The sequence below is a fragment of the Oncorhynchus kisutch genome, linkage group LG8, assembly GCF_002021735.2.
Source record: "Oncorhynchus kisutch isolate 150728-3 linkage group LG8, Okis_V2, whole genome shotgun sequence".
Classification (NCBI taxonomy): domain Eukaryota; kingdom Metazoa; phylum Chordata; class Actinopteri; order Salmoniformes; family Salmonidae; genus Oncorhynchus; species Oncorhynchus kisutch.
In genome coordinates, this window is record NC_034181.2 from 53,102,032 (window position 1) to 53,121,498 (window position 19,467).

The following is a 19,467-nucleotide window of genomic DNA, read 5'->3' on the forward strand; positions in this document are numbered from 1 at the left end:
CCGGGCTAGACAATCTGGACCCTCTCTTTCTAAAATTATCTGCCGAAATTCTTGCAACCCTATTACTAGCCTGTTCAACCTCTCTTTCGTATCGTCTGAGATTCACATAGATTGGAAAGCTGCCTCTTCAAAGGGGTAGACACTCTAGACCCAAACTGCTACAGACCTATATATATTCTACCCTGCCTTTGTAAGGTCTTTGAAATCCAAGTTAACCAACAGATTACCGACCATTTAGAGTCCCACTGTATCTTCTCAGCCATGCTCATGGTCCTAAACGATATCATAACCGCCATCAATAAGAGACATTACTGTGCAGCAGTATTCATCAACCTGGCTAAGGCTTTCGACTCTGTCAATCACAACATTCTTATTGGCAGACTCAACAGCCTTGGTTTCTCAAATGATTGACTTGCTTGGTTCACCAACTACTTCTCCGATAGAGTTCAGTATGTCAAATCGGAGGGCTTGTTGTCCGGACCTCTGGCAGTCTCTATGGAGGTGCCACAGGGTTAAATTCTCGGGCCGACTCTCTTCTCTGTATACATCAATGATGTCGCTCTCGCTGCTGGTGATTCTTTGATCCACCTCTACGCAGACGACACCATTCTGTATACCTCTGGCCCTTCATTGTACACTGTGTTAACCTCTCTAGAGTAACGGGCAGCATTCGGAATTTTGGATGAAAAGCATTCCCAAATTAAACGGCCTTCAATGCCATATAACTCTCCTTCCGTGGCCTCCAACTGCTCTTAAATGCAAGAAAAACTAAATGTATGCTCTTCAACCGATCACTGCCTGCACCTGCCCGCCCGTCCAGCAAGACTACTCTGGATGGTTCTGACTTAGAATATCTGGACATCTACAAATACCTAGTTATCTGGTTAGACTGTAAACTCTCCTTCCAGACTCACATTAAACATCTCCAATCCAAAATTACATCTAGAATTGGCCTCCTATTTCGCAACAAAGCATGGAAAACTGACCATCCTACCGATCCTCGACATCGGCAATGTAATTTACAAAATAGCCTCAAACTCTACACAAGAAATTGGATGCAGTCTATCACAGTGCCATCCGTTTTGACACCAAAGCCCCATATACTACCCACCACTGTGACCTGTTTGATCTCGTTGGCTGACCCTCGCTTCATACTCGTCGCCAAACCCACTGACTCCAGGTCATCTACAAGTCTCTGCTAGGTATAGCCCCGCCTTATCTCAGCTCACTGGTCACCATAGCAGCACCCACCCGTAGCACGCGCTCCAGCAGGTATATATCACTGGTCACCCCCAAAGCCAATTCTTTCTTTGGCCGCCTCTCCTTCCAGTTCTCTGCTGCCAATGACTGGAATGAACTGCAAAAATATCTGAAGCTGGAGACTCTTACCTCGCTCACTAGCTTTAAGCACCAGCTGTCAGAGCAGCTCACAGATCACTGCACCTGTACATAGCTCATCTGTAAATAGCCCATCCAAATCTACCTCATCCCCATACTGTATTTATTTATTTATTTATCTTTCTCCTTTGCACCCCGGTATCTCATCTTGCACATTCATCTTCTGCACATCCTACCATTCCAGTGTTTAATTGCTATATTGTAATTACTTTGCCACCATGGCCTATTTATTGCCTTACCTCTCTTATCCTACCTCCAGTTGCACATGCTGTATATAGATTTTTCTACTGTATTAATGATTGTATATTTGTTTATTCCATGTGTAACTCTGTGTTGTTGTATGTGTCAAACTGCTTTGCTTTATCTTGGCCAGGTCGCAGCTGCAAATGAGAACTTGTTCTCAACTAGCCTACCTGGTTAAAAAAAGGTAAAATAAAAAAAATGTCATTCCTGTTCTTCATGATAATAGGATAGTACGATATTTGGGCAATGTAGCCTTTATATACTTCCTCAGACAGATCGTGGATACCATTTTTATGTCTTTGCGTTCATTACCAAAATCCTTAACTACCCCTTTAAGTTTACGTTCTTTGAATTTTCCTCTAATTTATTTGTGCATTTTACACAGTATTATCAGGATTATTTAGTATATATAATACAGGAGTTACATAGGCTTTTAGGGAACTCATACACTTCTCTAAGCCTCATTGAAGCTACAAACATTTTAATGTTCGATTAACCCGGCAACTATACAACAGAACAGGTTCACATAAATTACATTTACTCTCATGGGTGGCTAAAAATAACTGAAAATATCTGAAAGCCACGGCCCTAGTAAACCACACGTCCAGTCTCCTGATCTGACCCGCTTAGTCATATCTTAATAACCCAGCATCAATAACCCAGTGTCACGCCCTGGTCGAAGTATTTTGTGTTTATCTTCATTTATTTGGTCAGGCCAGGGTGTGGCATGGGTTTTTGTATGTGGTGTGTTAGTATTGGGATTGTAGCTTAGTGGGGTGTTCTAGTTAAGTCTATGGCTGTCTGAAGTGGTTCTCAATCAGAGGCAGGTGTTTATCGTTGTCTCTGTTTGGGAACCATATTTAGGCAGCCATATTCTTTGAGTGTTTCGTGGGTGATTGTCCTTAGTGTCCTGATGTCCTTGTTCTGTGTTAGTTTACACAAGTATAGGCTGTTTCGGTTTTCGTTACGTTTATTGTTTTGGTAGTGTTTGTGTTTAGTGTGTTTTTTCATTAAACATGAATCGTAATCTACACGCCGCATTTTGGTCCGATCCTTGCTACACCTCTTTGTCAGAGGAGGAGATAGTAGAAAACCGTTACACCCAGCAGTTTTTAAAGAAACCAACCCAACGCCTGAAACCCAGCAGTTGGGTCAACCAAACTACACAGCATTATTTAGAGTGCTGTAAATCTTCCCAGTCCTTGCCAATGACAAGCATACCCATAACATACACCACACTTTAAAATATGGAGAGTGGTACTCAGTGTTATGTTGGATTTGCCCCAAACAGAGCAATGTGAATTCAAGACAAAAAGCCACATTTCTTTGCAGTATTACTTTCGTGCCTTTTTTATTCATGCATGTTTTGGAATATTTGGATTCATTACATGCTTCCTTCTTTTCACTCACACTTTTCACTTCACACACACTTTTCACAGTTTTATCACAGCCATTTATCACAGCCATTAACACTAGAACCACTAAAGCAGTCATGCATTTGTTTAAGTCATGCCCCCCTCCGTCCTTGACGTTTCTTAAATAAGTCTATAAACACACTGTTGTTGTAAGCATCTTAATATCAAATAGAACTGGAGTTATAACCAGTTTTAGGAGGACATCTCCTTCTCCCAACAGTAGGGCCTGATCCACTCGTTCTTCTGACAGTTGAACGTTTTTTAAAATTGAACTAGTCCTACCCCGCTCAAACCCTAACCCGGACAACGCTGGGCTAATTGTGCACCGCCCTGCTGATAATCACCCCGATAATTGCCTTGAACCTAAACTATACCGAAACGAATTTCACACTTATTAACAACAGATAATATAAATAAACTAACGTATGATGGGGAGAATGGGTGAGCTGATGAGATAGAGGAAGCGAATCATGCATAATTATGTTATCACCAATTGTGAATGAAGAACAGGGCGGGCCATTCATTGTATTGATCCATTCTAATTTTTATCTTAAAACAGTGTCTTATCAGTCTACTCCGGCCTACGTGGAGTAGCCTACACAGTGAGAGGATATTTGTACATATTGCATGGCTTTCAATATCTGGGAAAAAAATCCACATCAGGCAGCACAGCAGGTGAGCTTGTGTCAAAGAATGTGCTGATGAGGCTTGTGGAATCTTATGTTGGCAAGGGGAGAACTGTCACCATGGACAATTTCTTAATTTCATTGTAATTGGCGAACACCATGAACAAAGGAAGAAGGGAGCTCCCTCCATCTGTGCAAAATAAGGCACCTGCACAGCCATTGTACTCCACAACAATAGAATGGTGCTGAAGATCGACAAGAAGACAGGACACAAAGACAAAACCGGAGACTATTACGCACTACAACCAAACAAAGGTACAGTGTCTTGCGAAAGTATTCGCCCCCCTTGAACTTTGCGACCTTTTGCCACATTTCAGGCTTCAAACATAAAGATATAAAACTGTATGTTTTTGTGAAGAATCAACAACAAGTGGGACACAATCATGAAGTGGAACGACATTTATTGGATATTTCAAACTTTTTTAACAAATCAAAAACTGAAAAATTGGGCGTGCAAAATTATTCAGCCCCCTTAAGTTAATACTTTGTAGCGCCACCTTTTGCTGCGATTACAGCTGTAAGTTGCTTTGGGTATCTCTCTATCAGTTTTGCACATCGAGAGACTGACATTTTTTCCCATTCCTCCTTGCAAAACAGCTCGAGCTCAGTGAGGTTGGATGGAGAGCATTTGTGAACAGCAGTTTTCAGTTCTTTCCACAGATTCTCGATTGGATTCAGGTCTGGACTTTGACTTGGCCATTCTAACACCTGGATATGTTTATTTTTGAACCATTCCGTTGTAGATTTTGCTTTATGTTTTGGATCATTGTCTTGTTGGAAGACAAATCTCCGTCCCAGTCTCAGGTCTTTTGCAGACTCCATCAGGTTTTCTTCCAGAATGGTCCTGTATTTGGCTCCATCCATCTTCCCATCAATTTTAACCATCTTCCCTGTCCCTGCTGAAGAAAAGCAGGCCCAAACCATGATGCTGCCACCACCATGTTTGACAGTGGGGATGGTGTGTTCAGGGTGATGAGCTGTGTTGCTTTTACGCCAAACATAACGTTTTGCATTGTTGCCAAAAAGTTCTAAAAAGTTTAGAGGGACGGCCATGTCTTGGTAGATTTGCAGTGGTCTGATACTCCTTCCATTTCAATATTATCGCTTGCACAGTGCTCCTTGGGATGTTTAAAGCTTGGGAAATCTTTTTGTATCCAAATCCGGCTTTAAACTTCTTCACAACAGTATCTCGGACCTGCCTGGTGTGTTCCTTGTTCTTCATGATGCTCTCTGCGCTTTTAACGGACCTCTGAGACTATCACAGTGCAGGTGCATTTATACGGAGACTTGATTACACACAGGTGGATTGTATTTATCATCATTAGTCATTTAGGTCAACATTGGATCATTCAGAGATCCTCACTGAACTTCTGGAGAGAGTTTGCTGCACTGAAAGTAAAGGGGTTGAATAATTTTGCATGCCCAATTTTTCAGTTTTTGATTTGTTAAATAAGTTTGAAATATCCAATAAATGTCGTTCCACTTCATGATTGTGTCCCACTTGTTGTTGATTCTTCACAAAAAAATACAGTTTTATATCTTTATGTTTGAAGCCACGGTATTGAAGCGCTTTTGCCACGGTACTATGCACTGCTACTAGCTAACGTTAATAAATTAGTAATTCTTTTAAATTAGTAATTTCCACACTGGAAAGGTGTTGGCCACAACACCTATCTTTTCTTCTAGTTCTACTGATTTTCCATTTCAGTTTATTTGTGTTGACCTGATTATAATGTTCATGCTATACAATATTAGTTTCTACCTGAACGGTTACAGCCTGAATGGGTCTAGCTAGTTTCATTGCACATAACCTGTTATGGTTAAAGTAATGGGAAATTGCATTTGTCACTGTTTCACCTTGGCCCTCCAATTTGACCAAGTATATTCGCTGCACAGTCTAGCTATCTACAGAAAGTTCACACAACTCTTTACTCTGCTCCTGTTCTGGATAATGTACTTCATCCAATGTCTTTTCAGAATCTACATGAAAGAGTGTGAGCTGGAGTGGCAGCTGTCACATGCATGGGTGAAAAAGAAATGGGAGAACCCTAAGCAAAAAAAAAATGGCACTGAGCTGGTGAATAAGTTGAAGTTTAGGGTGGGTTTCTTTTACAGAAACAAACCATGTCTGACTTTTGTTAACAGGAATACAATTGTCCAGGCCACTTTTATGTCTAATTTAATTATAGGGATATTATCTATATGCATGCAGCAGCATTTAACTTGTTCACATGTACCAACAAGCAGGTGTGATCATTCTACAGTGGTCCCTGCAGTGTACACTCAAACTGGTGTGATTAGAACTCTTATTTAGAACGTCCAGTTTAATTTGACACAACAATCAGCATTTGAGCTGGTCACACTGTTTTTTCACATAATTTTTTTTCACAGAAACATAACTTTCCTTACAAAGTTATGTCCAGAATGTTACCAGTTTATTTTTGGATGCAATGTTCAGACATTCACAGAAGTAGCTACAACATAACACAATCATCCAAACTGGAAAATGTAGTCTACAAGCGGTCATATTTTTATAACTCTCGGCTGACAGGAACTACAATATGAATTAGCTAATAGCAATTACTATTTATAATTAATCACATCACCATTGATGGAAAACATTGAGTAAAACACTTTCTAAAAATCGAAAAGTAATCCATCGATGGGTCTTGCGCATGCCAGCATGTTTGTTTTTTCACATCAATCAAAGATAATAAGAGGAAACAAGATGAGTTTGGTCTGTTTATAGTATGCATGTTGAAGGGGGTGTGTCATCTGCAATCATTCACTTCCATTCATTCACTTCTGGAAGTTTATCCGAAAGATGAGTGAACCATTCCTTCACCTCGTTATAACATCTTTGGACTGACAGATGTTTACTTGACACCCAGAATGCATTGTATAATGTCAACAAACATAGCGCCACACATAGCTGGCAAACAGCTTAACATTAGCTCATTATAATCATTGCAACCTTCATAAAAGTATATACACACATCATAGGTGTCCATTACAAGCTATGCAATAATCAGAATGCATTATACGTCACCAGAACTTTAAAACATGTGAATAAAACTGTAAATACATTATGCTCCAAACAGTAGAAACGACAACACGATATACAGAAAATAAGGAACTTACTTTGATAGGAATGCACACATGTCCAAAGTTATTATTTGTAAGGAGAACAACAAGGAAAGCAATGAGAGCACCAGCCAGAAAATGTTCCAGTTCGTACAAGACTGCGCACATATCTGCATACTTGATCTGTGCTAACATTAGTGAAGTGTGTGGGCTCTCTTCGAAGAGAGAAGTTTGTTGGCTCAGTAAAGCCTCAAACATAAATTGTTTGCAACGCTGAAATGGGCTACTTCTATGTGAATTAATAAGGAGGCGGAACACACCTGAATTCAAACTGGAAAAAATTTGAATTTGAAAACTCAAGCTGGGGCAACGGGAACTCGTATGAAAAGGTTCAACTTAAATCACTAGATGCTGTTTTCCATTGTTTTTTCCATTGTGCCCTTATTACTGGTTACAGAACTCACAAGTGTTGTGTATCAGAAAGTGAGTTGGGCCTCTTTGTGTTTAAGGAGAGAGCAGCACTCTTTTGTGTTTATTTACAAAGCACTCATGCAGAAACCTCTTTATGTATCTATCATCATTAATTCAATTTTGACTTACAAATGACCAAACCCGGTTACAGGCTTGGATAGCACTGGAGGCCTCTTCAGTCTCCACAGAGACGGGTAAAACTGCTTTTAGTTGTTTTGCTCGCTTTATGTGGAACAACTCACAGAGATCTCAGAAATTAGATGTTCTGGTACCCCCTTGGTCAGTTCAGAGAAATACTCAGAGACCTCTATGTTGATAAATCTGTTTGTTTTTCTTAATATGTTTAGTAATTTTGTATAAATGTTTGATGTATTTATCCAGACCCTATTCTCAGTATGAATTCCTTATCAAAGTAAACGTTTAATAAAAATATAAAAACATTGTTGTTCTGTACTAATAAATGTCCCCTTTAACCACACCTCCTCATCAATTTCCTGTGCTTCACCGGCACATTCATGTAATAATAATTGATCACATTTCTATAGCGCTTTCATAATCTCAAAGCTCTTCAAAAGCAAAAAATAAACAAGCAATACATCATGAGTAGCCTACTGTAGCTATACTTGGGTAGGTCAACCAATAGAGGCCAAATTTTTGAGTGCATGATGTCATGACTGTCATGTGAGGATCTGAAATGGGTCAGATCAGCTAGGCAATGGATGACAATTACCAGACCTCTCTCACCCACAGAAGAGGGGAGGAGGGAGCTGCTGCCGGTGTGACAGCTCACACCCTGTTGGAAATTACAGGAGAAGAGAACTTTGTCTTTCCCCTCCAGTATTTTCCTGCCGACACTCAAAGTGAATACTGGAACAATATTTCTAAAATAAGAATGTGGGGATGATCTATAGAAAACAAATGTCATATTGGTTTTTATTTTGTGACGTCATTAAAAAGGTTATAAAGGAAATATTGTAACTTAAACTATTTACACTACAGGTATGAAGTCTCCATCCTTAATGTATATGAAATATGACAAATTATGAAAGTATTTTTGTTAAGATATGAATGTGGTATAAACTGTGCATAGTTAGTAGCCACACCCCGAGTGAGGTCAGAGTGCGTGTCAGACTGACGGAACCGTCCGCTTCGGCCAGAGTGCATAAAAGGATTGGTATTGAGATTAACATTAGACCAAAAAAGCGTGGAGCCTAGCTACACGTTTGAAATGGTTGGAACTTTGAACCTCAATATGAGGTGAAGAAAATAAACTCACCTCCCAGAGTAGATCAGAACATCGCCAGGCTGTAGCTGCGCATGTAAAGTGGTTAAAACTCTGAATATCAACACGAGGTGGAGAGAGGAGAAAACTCCCCTCTCGGACAATCAATGGTGCGGGTAATTACCTGTCTTGAGTCAAATATCTAGAAAAGTGAAACTAAGTGGGACCATCCTACTACTCTTCAAATCATCCTACTCTACTACTCTTTTCAAATCAACGTATCATACTACGCTCATCACCAATGGGAACCGTCGACATGGCTGGATAGCTATCTTCCAGAGTGAACAACACTAGAAGAAGAGAAAGGGGAGACCATTTTCGGACAATCAGAGCCATACAAGCTTTCCGCTGAAAGGCCAACAACCTTCCTAAGGAGGGCTGGTTCCGACAGAGATAAATGGCGAATGAAGGCATTCACATGCAGCGTTAAATACATTCATGATTTCTTACTTCAAACGGGTGGTGGTTCGTGTGCAAAGTATATGATTACTATGAGAATAGTTCTAAAATGTATCAATGATAAGTGTCCCTTTTTCTCACTGTCTCTCCTCCCCCCTCTTCATTTTCTGTGTAACAAGCCACCATATGTTGTCAGTCCGCTATGGGACTTTTTCTCGTGTATTAAGTGTGTATATTTAGTCTGTGTTATTATTTAGTTAGCTAGTAAATAAATAATTAAACCAATTTGTGTAGTACTGAATCATGAGTAAGGCTTGGGTTTTTGCAGATGGAGAAGGACAGCTCATGGTCCATCAGAGGAAAGGAGATGGTTGATGAAGATGGAGTCTGGTGATGATCTTGTAGAGGGCTACTCTGTGAACCAGCCTGAGTTGTGTAGCCACTAGAGATCTCCTTCACAATGCCTCAGCAGCTCTGGGCACCAGAAAGTTCACCAAATACAGTGCCTCTGCACTTCATTCCTCTACTGCATCTCCCAGTCCATCTCCCGGTCCTCTCTTCAGGTGATTCTTCAAGTGATACATGCGTAGGCCTACGGTACACTCAATTTTACTCCAATTACGTTTTCCAAATGCTAGTGACTTAGCTAATATTAGCCCAAAACAACAACCCAAAAGGTCACTAGGTCCGGCTACAGACGATCCTGTTCCCAGGCCGTCATTGAAAATAAGAATTTGTTCTTAACTGACTTGCCTGGTTAAATAAAGGTAAAATAAAAAAGTAAAATAAAAAATAAAAAATATGAAGCCTTAACCGATGGTGGTTTCAAGACAACAGGGAAATCGTATTATCAAGTTAATGTGCTGGGGTACGAGGTAGTTGAGTTGATTGAGGTAATATGTACATGTAGGTAGGGAGAAATGTGACTGAGCAATTAGGATATACAGTATAATGAACTGATTAGCAGCAGCATGTGTAATAGAGTGTGAAAGTAACCCAGAAATGGTCATCCAACTCAGAATTACAAGTCAGAAACTCATCATCCTAAAGCTCCAACTTCTCCGACCTGAAGATCACCGAGTTTCCCAGTCATAGTTTGTTTTGTTTCCCGAATTCCGAGTTGTCTTGAACACGCCAAAAGTAGTGCATTTCGGCTGTGGAATACTGCATACATTTTGCTAAACTGTAACACAATATGCAGTTTAAGCAGTAGGCAAGCCAGATTTTGGACACGGCCACTGTATTTCTGTCTGAGGTATTTTCAGCACTAGGTAGATGGTAGATATACTGAACGAAAATACAAACACAACATGCAACAATATCAAAGATTTACAGTGCATATAACAAAATCAGTCAATTGAAATAAATAAATTAGGCCCTAATCTATGTATTTCACATAAGTGGGAAAAAGGGCTTCAAGGACAGAAATACTCCTCAGTTACATCAGCTGTCCGGGTGGGTGGTCTCAGACGATCCCGCAGGTGAAGAAGCCAGATGTGGAGGTCGTGAGCTGGCATGGTTACATGTGCTCTGAGGTTATGAGGCCAGTTGGACATACTGCCAAATTCTCTAAAACGACGTTGGAGGTGGATTATGGTAGAGAAATTAAGATTCAATTCTCTGGAAACAGCTCTGGTGGACATTCCTGCAGGCAGCATGCCAATTGCACGCTCCCTCAAAACATGAGACATTTGTGACATTGTGTTGTGTGACAAAACTGCACATTTTAGAGTGGCCCTTTATTGTCCCCAGCACAAGGTGCAACTGTGTAGTCATTATGCTGTTTAATCAGCTTCTTGATATGCCACACCTGTCAGGTGAATGGATTAAAAGAGAAATGCTCACTAACATGGATCTAAAGAAATTTGTGCACAAAATTGGAGAGACATTCTTTGCTTATGAAACATGGGACCAAATCCTTACATGTTGTTTATATTTTTGTTCAGTATAGTATTGAGATGTGTGTGTGCAACTGTGTGTGGGGAATGGTACCAAAAAAGTCTGCAGCATTGAAAGTCCCCGAGAACACCATGGCCTCCATCATTCTTAAATGGAAGAAGTTTGGAACCACCAAGATGCTTCCCAGAGCTGGCTGCCTGGCCAAACTGAGCAATTGGGGGAGAAGGGCCTTGGACAGGGAGGTGACCAAGAACCCAATGGTCACTCTGACAGAGCTCCTATGTGGAGATTGGGAGAACCTTCTAGAAGGACAACCATTCCTGCAGCATTCCACCAATCAGGCCTTTATTGTAGAGTGGCCAGACGGAAGCCACTCCTCAGAAAAAGTCTCTCAGACCATGAGAAACCAGATTCGCTGGTCTGATGAAACCAAGATTGAACTCTTTGGCCTGAATGCCAAGCCTCACGTTTGGAGGACACCTTGCATCATCCTTACGGTGAAGAATGGTGGTAGCAGCGGGAATGTTTCTCAGTGGCATGGCCTGAGAGACTAGTCGGGATCTAGGGATTGATGAATGGAGCAAAGTACAGAGAAATCCTCTATGAAAACCTTCTCCAGAGTGCTCAGGACCTCAGACTGGGACGAAGGTTCACCATCTAACAGGACAATGACCCTAAGCACACAGCCAAGATAACGAAGGAGTGGCTTCTAGACAAGTCTCTGAATGTTCTTGAATGGCCCAACCAGAGCCCGGACTTTAACCCAATCTAACATTTCTAGAGAAACCTGAAAAAAGCTGTGCAGCGACACTCCCCATCCAACCTGACAGAGCTTGAGAGGATTTGCAGAGAAGAATGGGAGATACTCCCCAAAAACAGATGTGCCAAGCTTGTAGCATCATAGCCAAGAAGTCCCAATGCTGTAATCACTGACAAAGGTGTTTCAAAGTATTCTATGTTTAATACATTTGCAAAAAAAAATCTAAAAACCTGTTTTTGTTTTGGCATTATGGGGTATTGTGTGTAGATTGTTGAGGGAAAAAAACAATTGAATCAATTTTATAATAAGGCTGTAACGTAACAAAATCTGGAAAAAGTCAAGAGGTCTGAATACTTTCCGAATGCATTGTAAATGGATAGTATCCACTATTTACATAACATTTACTTAGAAGTTCAAAGATCAAGTTCAAAACTTTACTGTTTTTTCTTGTTAGGAGTGGAAATTACATGTAAAACACAACATTATAACGTCTTTCATGACATGGCCTATGTCCCATAGGGTTCTGGTCAAAAGTAGATCGCTATGTAGGTAGTAGCCACCGTGCTTATACACATGCATTGCTTGCTGTTTGGGGTTTTCTACACCTGAATTGCTTGCTGTTTGGGGTTTTAGGCTGGGTTTCTGTATAGCACTTTGAGATATCAGCTGATGTACGAAGGGCTATATAAATACATTTGATTTGATTTGATTAGTATGCTGCCATTTTGGATGCAACCACAGCCCTTCATTTAAAATAACCATGCATTCAACTGCCAAATGGGCATCTTTCTGGCCAAATTTCTCCCCCTCTCTGTTCCCTCATCTCCCTCTTAAGTCAGCCATAACACAATCAAAGCATCCTCGGCATCCTCCACTGCAAGTGCCAAGCTTCTCTTTATATTCTAGCATCGGGGACTTGGAGATAAAAAAAAAATTCTACCAAGCTATAGAATAGAACAAAGGGGCCATTTCTGCTCGGCAAGCAGTTTTCAGAGGTCCCCATGCAGAGCAGTACTCATTGTAAAACAGTGGAGGCTTCTGATGGTCTGTCTGTGTGTGATGAGCTAACTCAAAGCCATCTCTTCAATGCCTCTCTGGCCACTTTAGATGGGATGCAGCCCCGGTTTTTCACTCCTCTCAACTTCTTGGCCCTTTTGTCAAGCTGTTGAATTCTGCGGCCTAAATTTCACTATTCCCTTTATATTGCACTAGGGACCATAGGACTCTGGTCAAAATTAGGGCACTATATAGAAAAAAGGCTGCCATTTGGATGACAACTTGGTCTCTGACTTTCTTTCTCCCCCTCCCTCCGTCCTTCCCTACATCCTTCCCTCCTGGGCCTGGGCAACGTTTCTCTTTTGAAGGGAACATGCTGAGTTGATGTAGCTGTGTGTTTCCTGGTGAAAAGGTACAACGGTGGATGAGGGAGTGTTTGGTATAAAAGACGAAATGGCTCTTTAAAAAATGGTCCTTTTGGCTCTCTCACTGTCATGATGAATAGGGTTGGCTTAGGGCCTGGCTAGGCGATAAATGGATGGAAAGTCGGTGGGGAAAAATGGTTTACTTACAGTACCTTATCTTCCCAGCTTGACACATTTTCTAAAGACTACTTCCCCCATACAGAAAATGAAAATGTAGCAAGGCCCCTAAGCTTACAGTAAAACAGACATTTTATGCTTGCCTGCCCTTGTAGCAGGCACATGCACAGATAGGGGTCTACCTGTGCCCTCACACCTGCCTCTTTGCCCTCACACTTGCCAAGTGCCCTTTTGGGTGTTTTTATTTCAATACAGTTCTGAACCCACTGCCCCCAAGTCATTAAGTCACCCCTATCTGTCCGTTGGTCACAGGGACCAGTATCCAAACACGCATGGTGTGTGAAGCAAGCCACCAAATCTATTAACAGTACTGCCACAGCAGCAGAACATTTGAGTAGCACTTGATTTACATCATCAGAAATATTCGGTCTGTTTGACTGATAGCCTACATGCAGCAGTACTTCCTCATATATTTGTACTTAATCATAGCCACGGGAAGGGTGCTAGAGGTGCTGCAGCACCCATGATGAATTGAAATACATTTGCCAAAGTTATAGAATGATTGTTGTCTTTTTAGAAATAAAGAATGACCTACTACACCATGAGTAGCCCTATAATTTTGCCACAGAGGATCAATAGCTTCTTTAAAAAATTGCCCAGCTATGGATTGTGTGTAGCCCAATATTAAAGGATAGGCTACAGTCGGGAACGCGCAGAAAATCTGTCAGTACCCAGCATGCAAGACTCTAATCTGTCTGCTGTAGGCTACCAAAATATTTGATCAACTTTCAAGTGAACTTATTGAGCAAACATTGTTTAACAAAGTAAAACAAGAGAGAGATAGTCTTTTGGCATGACCGCATGGCGAGAGAGCTGCGCATCATTGGGTGGGTTGGTGAAACTGGAAAGATTTTTTAGGATTATAATATCCTCCTCATATTGTATAATAATAATTTTATCCACACACCTAGGCCTAGGCCATGGATGGATTCAAGATAAAAAAGTTATTTTTACTGATCTGAGATTCTCAGTTTGTCATTTTGATCATTTACGGTATTAAAAAAGGTTCTGCCGAAGTCTCCAGTCATTTAAAATACCCAAGATGGCGACGATTGAATATGGTAGTCTAGTCTACAAAACTTTGCAGGTTTTTACTTTTTCTGTTTTTCTAACATTGTCTTATTCAGTTTGTTTTGTGTATTACTTCATACACCAGGGTAGAACTATTGGAATATGAATCTCTGTGCACTCACCGTCCATCCGACCTTCCCAAATTCCCAGATATTGCAGAAAAATTGTCTAGCTTCTTTGGTGAGGTGCCGGGCAGCCTGGGAGTCCTGTCAGAGAAGACAGAAGACACTGATTCAGAGTCTGACGTGCAGGGTCTTAGTCTAATTGAGACCTGTCCTCCATTGCGGAGCACACTATGTTTTAGTAATTCGTGAATTAACTTGAGGATCTCCTTCCAGAGGGACATCAGAATCTACAACTTACTCTGTTTTTCTGAGACTTGGCTTTCTTCCGACATCCAAACAGATTATATAGAACCAGTGGGTTTTACAGTTCATCAAGCAAATAAAGGTGAAATGGGAGCTTGGGAGCTTCTGCTCTCCTGACTTGGAATACTTGGTCATCAAATATTTTCTACCTTCCGAGACAGTTCTCAGTGATTATCGCCATGGCTGTGTACATCCCACCCCAAGCTGACACCAAAAATGCTCTCAAGGATCTTCATTGGACCCTGAACAAACTGTATCATGAGGCAGTGTTCATTGTTGCAGGGGACTTAACAAAAGTCATTTGAGGACCGTGCTCCAGAATTACTATGAACACATTGACTGTCCAACTCGGAAATTACACTGCTGCCCATTGCTACACACCTTTCCGACACGGGTATAAGGCCCTCTCCCGTCCTCCTTTAGGCAAATCGGACCATGACTCCATTTTGCTTCTCCCCATCTACAAACAAAGACTCAAGAGGGAAGTTCCGGTGGTTAGGTCTGTACAAAGCTGTTCTGACAAATCAGAATCCATGCTCCAATACTGTTTTGTTCACATGGACTGGAATGTGTTCTGTTAGCCTCTGGAGATAAGGTCAAGGTCTCATAAAACACGTGGATTGATGGCAACCTTGTCAGGAAATTGAAGAAGAGATGAATACCGGGAACAAGCGTATGGTTAAACAGAACAAATACAACTTACCAGATCAATCAAGGTGACGAGACACAGAGTGTGGACAATTCAGGGGGTTGGACATGAGGTGTATGTCGCAAGGGCTTCTAACGATCATCATTCTAACGACAAAAAGAAAGCCAGTCGTGGACATTACCGCCACTCTACTGGACGAGCGAAACACTTTTGTCTCCCTCTTCGAGCATAACGACTCTGATCCGCTGAAGAGAGCCCCTGACGACAACGAGGACTGCGTGTTTACGGTCTCCACATAGGGCGCATAGAAATCATTTCAACGTGTTAACCCTCACAAGGCTGCCGGCCCAGACAGCTTTCCTAGCCGCGTCCTCAGAGAGTATGTGCAGACCAGCTAGCAGATGTGTTTTCTGCCATTTTCAATCTCTCTCTTGCTCAGGCCGTTATCCCCACCTGCTTCAAGATTTCCAGTAGCATGCCTCTTTCCAAAGAAAAGGAAAGTAACTAAACTGAATGACTACCAAACGTAGCACTCCAGTCATCATGAAGTGCTTCGAGAGGCTACATCACCTCCTCCCTCCCCGATTCATTCGACCCTTTCCAATTCACCTACCGCCCTGACAGATTCATGCAAGACGCAATCACCATTGCACTGCCCACTTCCTTCATCCACCTGGACAAAAGGAATACATTTGTGAGTATGCTGATCACCAACTATACAGTGCATTCAGAAAGTATTCAGAACACTTGACTTTTTTCACATTTTGTTACTTTACAGCCTTAAATTCTGAAATGGATTAAATAAATGTTTATCATCATCATCAATCTACACATAATACCCAATAATCATTAAGTGAAAACAGGTTTTCAGAACATTTAGCAAATTTTTTAAGAAATTTAAAAATGAAATACTTTCATTTCCTACAGTACCAGTCAAAAGTTTGTACAAACCTACTCTTTCCAGGGTTTTTCTTGATTTTTACTATTTTCTACATTGTAGAATAATAGTGAAGACATCAAAACTATGAAATAACACATATGGAATCATGTAGAAACCAAAACATATTTTATAATTGAGATTCTTCAAAGTAGCCACCCTTTGCTTTGATGGCAGCTTTGCACACTCTTGGCATTCTCGAACCAGCTTCATGAGGTAGTCACCTGGAATGCATTTCAATCAACAGGTGTGCCTTGTTAAAAGTTCATTTGTGGAATTTCTTTCCATCTTAATGCGTTTGAGCCAATCAGTTGTGTTGGGAGAAGGTATGGTTGGTATTCAGAAGCCAACCCTATTTGGTAAAAAGACCAAGTCCATATTATGTCAAGAACAGCTCAATTAAGCAAAGAGAAACGACAGTCCATCATTAATTTAAGACATGATGGTCAGTCAATACCGAACATTTCAATAACGTTGAAAGTTTCTTCAAGTGCAGTAGTAAAAAATGAAACTGGCTCTCATGATGACCACCACAGGAAAGGAAGACCCAGAGTTACCTCTTCTGCAGAGGATAAGTTCATTAGAGTTACCAGCCTCAGAAATTGCAGCCCAAGTAAATGCTTCAAAGAGTAACAGACACTCAACATCAACTGTTCATAGGAGACTGCATGAATCAGGCCTTCATGGTTGAATTGCTGCAAAGAAACTGCTACTAAAGGACACCAATAAGAAGAAAAGACTTGCTTGGTCCAAGAAACATGAGCAATGGACATTAGACCAGTGGAAATGTGTCCTTTGGTCTGAGTCCAAATTTGAACTTTTTGTGAGACACAGAGTAGGTGACCGGATGATCTCTGCATGTGTGGTTCCCACCATGAAGCATGGAGGAGGAGGTGTGATGGTGTGGGGGTACTTTGCTGGTGACACTGTCAGTGATTTATTTAGATTTCAAGGCACACTTAACCAGCATGGCTACCACAGCATTCTGCAGCAATATGCCATCCTTTCTGGTTTGCGCTTAGTGGGAATATCAATAGTTTTTCAACAGGACAGTGACCTAACACACCTCCAGGCTCTATAAGGCTATTTGACCAAGAACGAGAATGATGGAGTGCTGCATCAGATGACCTGGCCTCCACAATCACCCGACCTCAACCCAATTGAGATAGTTTGGGATGAGTTGGACCGCAGAGTGAAGGAAAAGCAGCCAACAAGTGCTCAGCATACGTGGGAACTCCTTCAAGACTGTTGGAAAAGCATTCCAGGCGAAGCTGGTTGAGAGAATGGCAAGATTGTGCAAAGTTGTCATCAAGGCAAAGGTGGCTACTTTGAAGAATTTAAAATACATTCAGATTTGTTTAACACTTTTTTGGTCACTACATGATTCCATATGTTTTGTTTCATAGTTTGAATGTATTCACAATTATTCTACAATGTAGAAAATAGTAAAAATGAAGAAAAAATACTTGAATAAGTAGGTGTCCAAACTTTTGACTGGTACTGTAGTATTCCAACCCTTTGCTATGAGACTCGAACTTGAGCTCAGGTGCAACCTGTTTCCCACTGATCATCCTTGAGATGTTTCTATAGCTTGATTGGAGTCCATCTGTGGTAAATTCAATTGATTGAACATGATTTGGAAAGGCACACACCTGTCTATGTAGGGTCTCACAGCTGACATTGCATGTCCGACCAAAATCCAATGCAGCTTCGAAACAGGATTGTGTCGAGGCACAGATCAGGGGAAGGGTACCAAAACATGTTTGCAGCATTGAAGGTCCCCCGGAACACAGTGGCCTCCATCATTATTAAATGTTACAAGTTTGGAACCACCAAGACTCTTCCTAGAGCTTGCCGCCGGGCGAAACCGAGCAATCGGGGGAAGGGCCTTGGCAGGAGGGTCACCAAGAACCCAATGTTCACTCTGATAGAGCTCTAGGGTACCTCTGTGGAGATGGGAGAAACTTCCAGAAGGACAACCATCTCTGCAGCACTCCACCAATCAGGCCTTTATGGTCGAGTGGCCAGACTGAAGACATTCTTCAGTAAAACACACATGACAACCTGCTTGGCGTTTGCAAAAAGGCAACTAAAGACTCAGACCATGAGAAACAGAAATCTCTGGTCTGATGAAACAGATTGAACACTTTGGCCTGAATGCCATAGCGTTACATCTGGAGGAAACATGGCACCATCTCTACAGTGAACCATGGTGGTGGCAGCATCATGCTGTGGGGATGTTTTTCAACAGCAAGGACTGGGAGACTAGTCAGGATTGAGGGAAAAATTAACAGTGCAAAGTATAGAGAGATCCTTGATGAAAACCTGCTTCAGAGGTTTTCATCAAGTGCTGCTGTTAAGTTTTGCATTAATTTCACTTGCTGTAGTAGCTGATGTGTATATCGTTGAGTCATCCGCATGCATAGACACATTGACTTTACTTACATGTCATTAGTAAAGATTGAAAAATGTAACGGGCCTAGACAGCTGCCCTGCGGAATTCATGAATCTACCTGGATTATGTTGGAGAGGATTCCATTAAAAACACTCTGTGTTCTGTTAGACAGGTAGCTCTTTATCCACAATATAGCAGGGGGTGTAAAGCCATAACATATACATTTTTCCATCAGCAGACTATGATCAATAATGTCAAAAGCCACACTGAAGGCCAACAAAACAGCACCGACAATATTTTTATCATCATTTTCTCTCAGCCAATCATCAGTGATTTGTGTAAGTGCCGTGCTTGTTGAATATCCTTCCCTATAAGCATGTTGAAATGTGGTAATCCATTTGTTTACAGTAAAATAGCATTTTATCTGGTCAAACAATTTTTTACAAAAGTTTACTAAGGGTTAGTAACAGGCTGATTGGTCATGTATTTGAGCCAGTAAAGGGGGCTTTACTATTCTTGTGTAGTGGAATTACTTTTGCTTCCTTCCAGGCCTGAGGGCACACACTTTCTAGTATGGTTCACGATAGTTAGGGGGACATAAATCAGGTTACTTACATTGTGTCTACTAACGCCCCTTGGATTTGCTGATGCATTACGACAACTCAGCAAGACAATGGTATGGTTATATAAAATGAGCTTCGTTTCGAGAAGGTATCAAAATTGTCAATGAATGTTCCACCCACAGAGCTACAATAGTCACGTAGCCAGTTATAGAGGGCTACAAGTCTGCTGAAACGTTCAATGCCACGATT

The 19,467-nt window shown here is 41.3% G+C and overlaps 1 protein-coding gene across 1 annotated transcript in view; it reads left to right on the forward strand.

Annotated features, from left to right (window-relative positions):
• LOC109895039 (protein kinase C-binding protein NELL1) overlaps positions 1 to 19,467 on the forward strand; it is a 435,218-nt gene that overhangs the window by 78,035 nt on the left and 337,716 nt on the right. The window lies entirely within an intron of this gene.